The 4,999-nt window shown below is 38.2% G+C and overlaps 1 pseudogene; it reads right to left on the bottom strand.

The window, feature by feature from the left end:
• Positions 1–680: 680 nt before the first annotated feature.
• Positions 681–1,421, bottom strand: LOC120876177 (annotated as a pseudogene).
• Positions 1,422–4,999: the final 3,578 nt, after the last annotated feature.

Below are 4,999 nucleotides of genomic sequence, written 5' to 3' on the forward strand. Positions count from 1 at the left end.
TTTTTTAAAGGAGACTATTCTTTTTACAAATCCTTCAGAAAACAGGTGCGCTTGTCTCATACAGCTTCTTATAGATGATAGAAACTTGCCCTTCAACTTAGCCTTTTAAGTTGCTTCTCTGTAGCCACCGGATCAACCACGACATTAATTTTATTTTCTCAAATCTGTCCCATTTGCTTCCACTTTTCTACCTAGTCACCCAGGATACAGGCACACCTCCATCACTCTAGCACCCTGTCTCTCACCATGGATATCTGCCCCCTCCCTTCTCCTCTGCTCCCCTTACAGGTCCTTCCTTTCCAAGATACTATCTTAACTGATGTCAATCAAGTCCATTCAAAGCTTTATGCTCAGTTCCACATTGAGAGTAACCTTTAATAATCTGAATATAGAATTCAACTGTTTAAAGGAAATTATTTGTAAGCCCTTGGCAGTTACATGTATCAGAAACAGAGGAGTTGGGCACAAGATATAGCTTACTCTTTTTTTTTTTTTAATTAGTTTTTTGGAGAGGGCAGGGCAGAGGAAAGTAATTGGTGCTTTAAGGAAATCATTTTAGGGACCACAGGGAAATCTATTCATTATTTCAATGTAACTAACAAATTATCATCTCTCAGTTGGGACATTAGAGAGACAGCCTTTACAGGTCATGAAATCTACATGACAAATGTTGAAAACAAATGTGGGTTAATAATAACTTTGTATAGCAAGGCAGATGCCAGGTAGCATAAGAGCACATGCAGACAATGTTAATTCTGGAGTCCTGGAAGCTGTGAGGTGCTCATCCATCACATGGCCATCACAACCAGCTAGGAGTGACTGAGGAAAGCAACAAAGCTGGCCATGCCAGCATTTACATATGGAACACTTCCTGGGCAGCCAGGTGTCATGGGGCACAGACCCACAGTTCTCTTTGTGAGAGTCATGCTCACAGTTGTGTCCATAGAAAGAGGGAAGGGCAGGCACAAAAGGACCACAGCATGCAGGTTCCCCCATTCAAACAGCAGGTTCTGTTCAGCTCCTTACTCTTTTGGATTCCCATGGATGCTACAAACTGGGAAGGCTGGTGATGAATTGCAGGCTCCTCTTGGGACCAAAGGCCATCGTCTCTGAAGGCCAGCTCTCCCTGTGATGGACGGGCAAGTTTAAGGGTGCCCAATCCAGCGACTAATCCCAGTTCAAGTGCTCTGGAAAAGGCCATGATCAAAATCATACTGTAAGAGAAGTGCTCCATCTTCCTCTGGTCTGTGGCTCCTAACAATTTAGAAGGAAAAAAAAAAAAATTAACCCGGCTTTAATTCACAGTCATTGCCAAAACACCCAAAGGAAAATGTTAATTTCTTGATGTGAAAAAGAGCATTTTAAAAGAAAAATATCCCAGAAGAGAAATATGCTTTCCCCCAAAGTTCTTAGAAACAGAAGTTGGGTTGTTCAGCGAAACTAGGGGACTCCTCCCCAAGTTATTTGTTACATAATTTCATTCATCATTAGCTTGTGATCTGCTGTGTTCAGGGGCTACAATATAATCATCTTTGTATCCTCCACTTCACCCAGTAGACTGTTTGGCTCTTTAATTGTTCATGTTTTTCCTTGCTTAACTTCAAAGCCTTAAGTGAATAGGTTTGAAATATCAAAATGTGAGCAGACAGATAATGGATAGGATGTGAGAGTGACCTTCCAACACATTTAAATTTTCCCCAGTATTGTCATTTATTTCAGTAATTCTGTTTACCAGACTAAAGTCAGACATCTCTGAAAAATAGGGAGGGTGCCAGAACGATAGCAACCACAGTGGAAGACTGAGTATATCTTCTCTGGCTACTACAGTAAGTGCTGCAGCATCAAGATCAATATTACAGAATGAAATACCAAGAATCAATTGTGACAAATCAAAAACAAAACCTTGTTTTGCTGAAGATTTAGCCTGGACTTAAGCTGTATCCACAGTGGAATAGAAATAGTCTAGGTCAACCTCCATGAGAAAATTCTTTCCACAGGAAGAACATTAGGCATTTCAAGTATGACAGTAACAAATTTTGTTAGTGTGAGATAAGGGTCATTCTGGACACAGCATGTGTTGTTCTTCTCAAATTAGTCTCATTTCCATCCCCAGCATAATTAGAATTTATGCTGAATCTCACTGCTTTAAAGAGAGTTGGACTGGGAATTTAAATAAAAGTGAAAGTTCCGTTTCACTAAAAACTATTTGAAGTGTTGATTAAGACCCATATAGCATGGTTTTATTTAGTCTTAGCATGATATAATAAAAAGTGAGGAGAAACATTATTTTTCACATTGTAACTCAGTATATTAGAGTTTTGGTAGCCAATGTGCCAAGCATATTAAGCTGTAAAAAGAGTTGTCTTGTGGATCTGGTAGAACATAGCAACAGAGCCCCAAACAACTCTCTTACTACCTAGTAAATGCAGGGGAACCCCTAGAAACTGAAGTGAGGCATGAGAAGAGAGCATAAGTGGCAATGCCACACAAAATCTAAAAAGATTGTTCCTAATCACTTATTAAACATACCTTGTGCTTCCTAAAATTGTCACAAGGGACTTTGCTGTAGATAAATTCCCACAAACAGGAACAACAGTAGTCAGAAATAGACTATATGTAAATAATTGTATACATGTTTCCTTTTTATATCTGTCCACCCTTTATTCACCGTTGTAATCTCATTCCTTTAAAAGGATAAATCTAGGCATCTATTAACATCTTTAAATCTCTCCATCTACAGACCCCAGTGGGTGTTTCATAAGTGTTTGACCAGCTAGTATTGGACTGGAATGAGCTGGTTAATAGATGGTGCATCTGTTTTTTTACTAGAACACTGGAATTTTCCCCAGAGAGTGGGGATGGGGGGTGGGATGAGAATAAATACCTTGGTACTTTGAGTTTGGATTATGATCAAACAGGATGAAAAGATCCCCACAGTTATGCTGACAAATCTCTCTTTACATAATAATAATAATAATAAAATGTTGCCTTAGGACTAAGCGCTTTAATTTCCCTAGACAGTTACTATCCTTGAGTCTTAGACAATTCTTCCATACAATTGTTTTCCTAAAAATTACCCCATTTCCTTGCATTGGCTTTATAGCTGCTGGTGACTTTGCTTTCAATTTTGCAGAGAGAATAGAAACAATCAGAAGACAACCTCCAGGCTTCCATCCTGCTTTAGTATCTGCTTTAGTCATTACACCATATTTTCCTTTCAATTTCAATGGATATAATATTCCTGTTTCTATGAACTACTCCTATTCATTCTACCCTACTGAAAAAAAAAAAATGGCACTTACTAATTAGTATCTTTCTCTCCTGCATCATCAGTTTTTTCTTCCTGTTACATTATTTCAATCAGAGTATAACATGTAGTAATGTTTATCATCTTTTAAAAATGTGGATTAAAAATATTATTTTTATTTATTTATTTATTTTTAATTCAATGTGTGACTTTTATTTTTTATTTTATTTTTTAAATTTATTAATTTATTTTTTATTTTACTTTACAATTCTGTATTGGTTTTGCCATACATTGACATGAATCCACCACGGGTGTACATGCATTCCCAAACATGAACCCCCCTCCCCACAACATCTCTCTGGGTCATCCCCGTGTACCAGCCCCAAGTGTGCCGTATCCTGCATCAGACATAGCCTGGCAATTCGATTCTTACATGATATTATACATGTTTCAATGCCATTCTCCCAAATCATCTCATCCTCTCCCTCTCCCTCTGAGTCCAAAAGTCCGCTATACACATCTGTGTCTTTTTTGCTGTCCTGCATACAGGGTCATCATTGCCATCTTTCTAAATTCCATATATATGTGTTAGTATACTGTATTGGTGTTTTTCTTTCTGGCTTACTTCACTCTGTATAATCGGCTCCTGTTTCATCCATCTCATCAGAACTGATTCAAATGTATTCTTTTTAAAGTAGAAGATAATTGCTTTACAATTTTGTGTTGGTTTCTGTTATACAACAAAGCGAATAAGTCATAATTATATCCCCTTCCTCTTGAGCCTCCCTCTCTCCTCCCATCCCACCCCTCTAGTTTGTCATAGAGTGCCAGGCTGGGTTCCCTGTGTTATATAGAAGCTTTCTGCTAGTTGTCTATTCCTCACATAGTACTGTGGGTTTCCCTAGTGTCTCACATGGTAAAGAATCCACCTGCAATGTGAGAGACCTGGTTTTGATCCCCTGGAGGAGGGAATGGCAACCCACTCCAGTATTCTTGCCTGGAGAATCCCCATGGACAGAGGAGCCTGTTGGGCTATAGTCCATGAGGTTGCAAAAAGTTGGACATGACTAGGCAACTAAGTACAGCACAGCACAAAGTCAATGCTACTTCCCAAATAATGTTCACTTATTTTCTCAAGTCAATTTCTCGTTATATTTATTTTGTTCTCAAGCAAAATTTCTCACGTTATATACACTCAGTGCCTGCATTTTGTTTTCTCTCGGGTTTAGGAATAATTATTTAATTTGATATATACCAAAGAAAATATTTTTACTTGGGCTTCCCTGGTGGCTCAGAGGTTAAAGCATCTGCCTCCAATGTGGGAAACCCCGGTTTGATCCCTGGGTCGGAAAGATCCCTGGAGAAGGAAATGGCAACCCACTCCAGTATTCTTGCCTGGAGAATCCCATGGACAGAGGAGCTTGGTAGGCATACCAAAGAAAATATTTTTACTTACATAGGTTGTAAAACAAAACATGCATCCATGGACTTAGCATTCAATTTATCTGTTTTTTATTGATAACACTGAATCTTATGTGTATGTTTTCTCTTCCTATGTGTAACATTGCTTCATCAATTTTACCTATTGTGTGATGCTATATGGTATGAGTGAACTATGTATTGATTGTCTTCATTTTTGGTTTTCCTCTTTATTATTATTAACCTTACAATCTGCTATGCACATTCTTGTTTACGTACATAAACGTGGTTTTCCTTAATTATGGTTTACCTGATATATGCAGTTATATTAAG

This window comes from Oryx dammah, unplaced genomic scaffold (genome assembly GCF_014754425.2).
Source record: "Oryx dammah isolate SB20612 unplaced genomic scaffold, SCBI_Odam_1.1 HiC_scaffold_17, whole genome shotgun sequence".
Taxonomy (NCBI): domain Eukaryota; kingdom Metazoa; phylum Chordata; class Mammalia; order Artiodactyla; family Bovidae; genus Oryx; species Oryx dammah.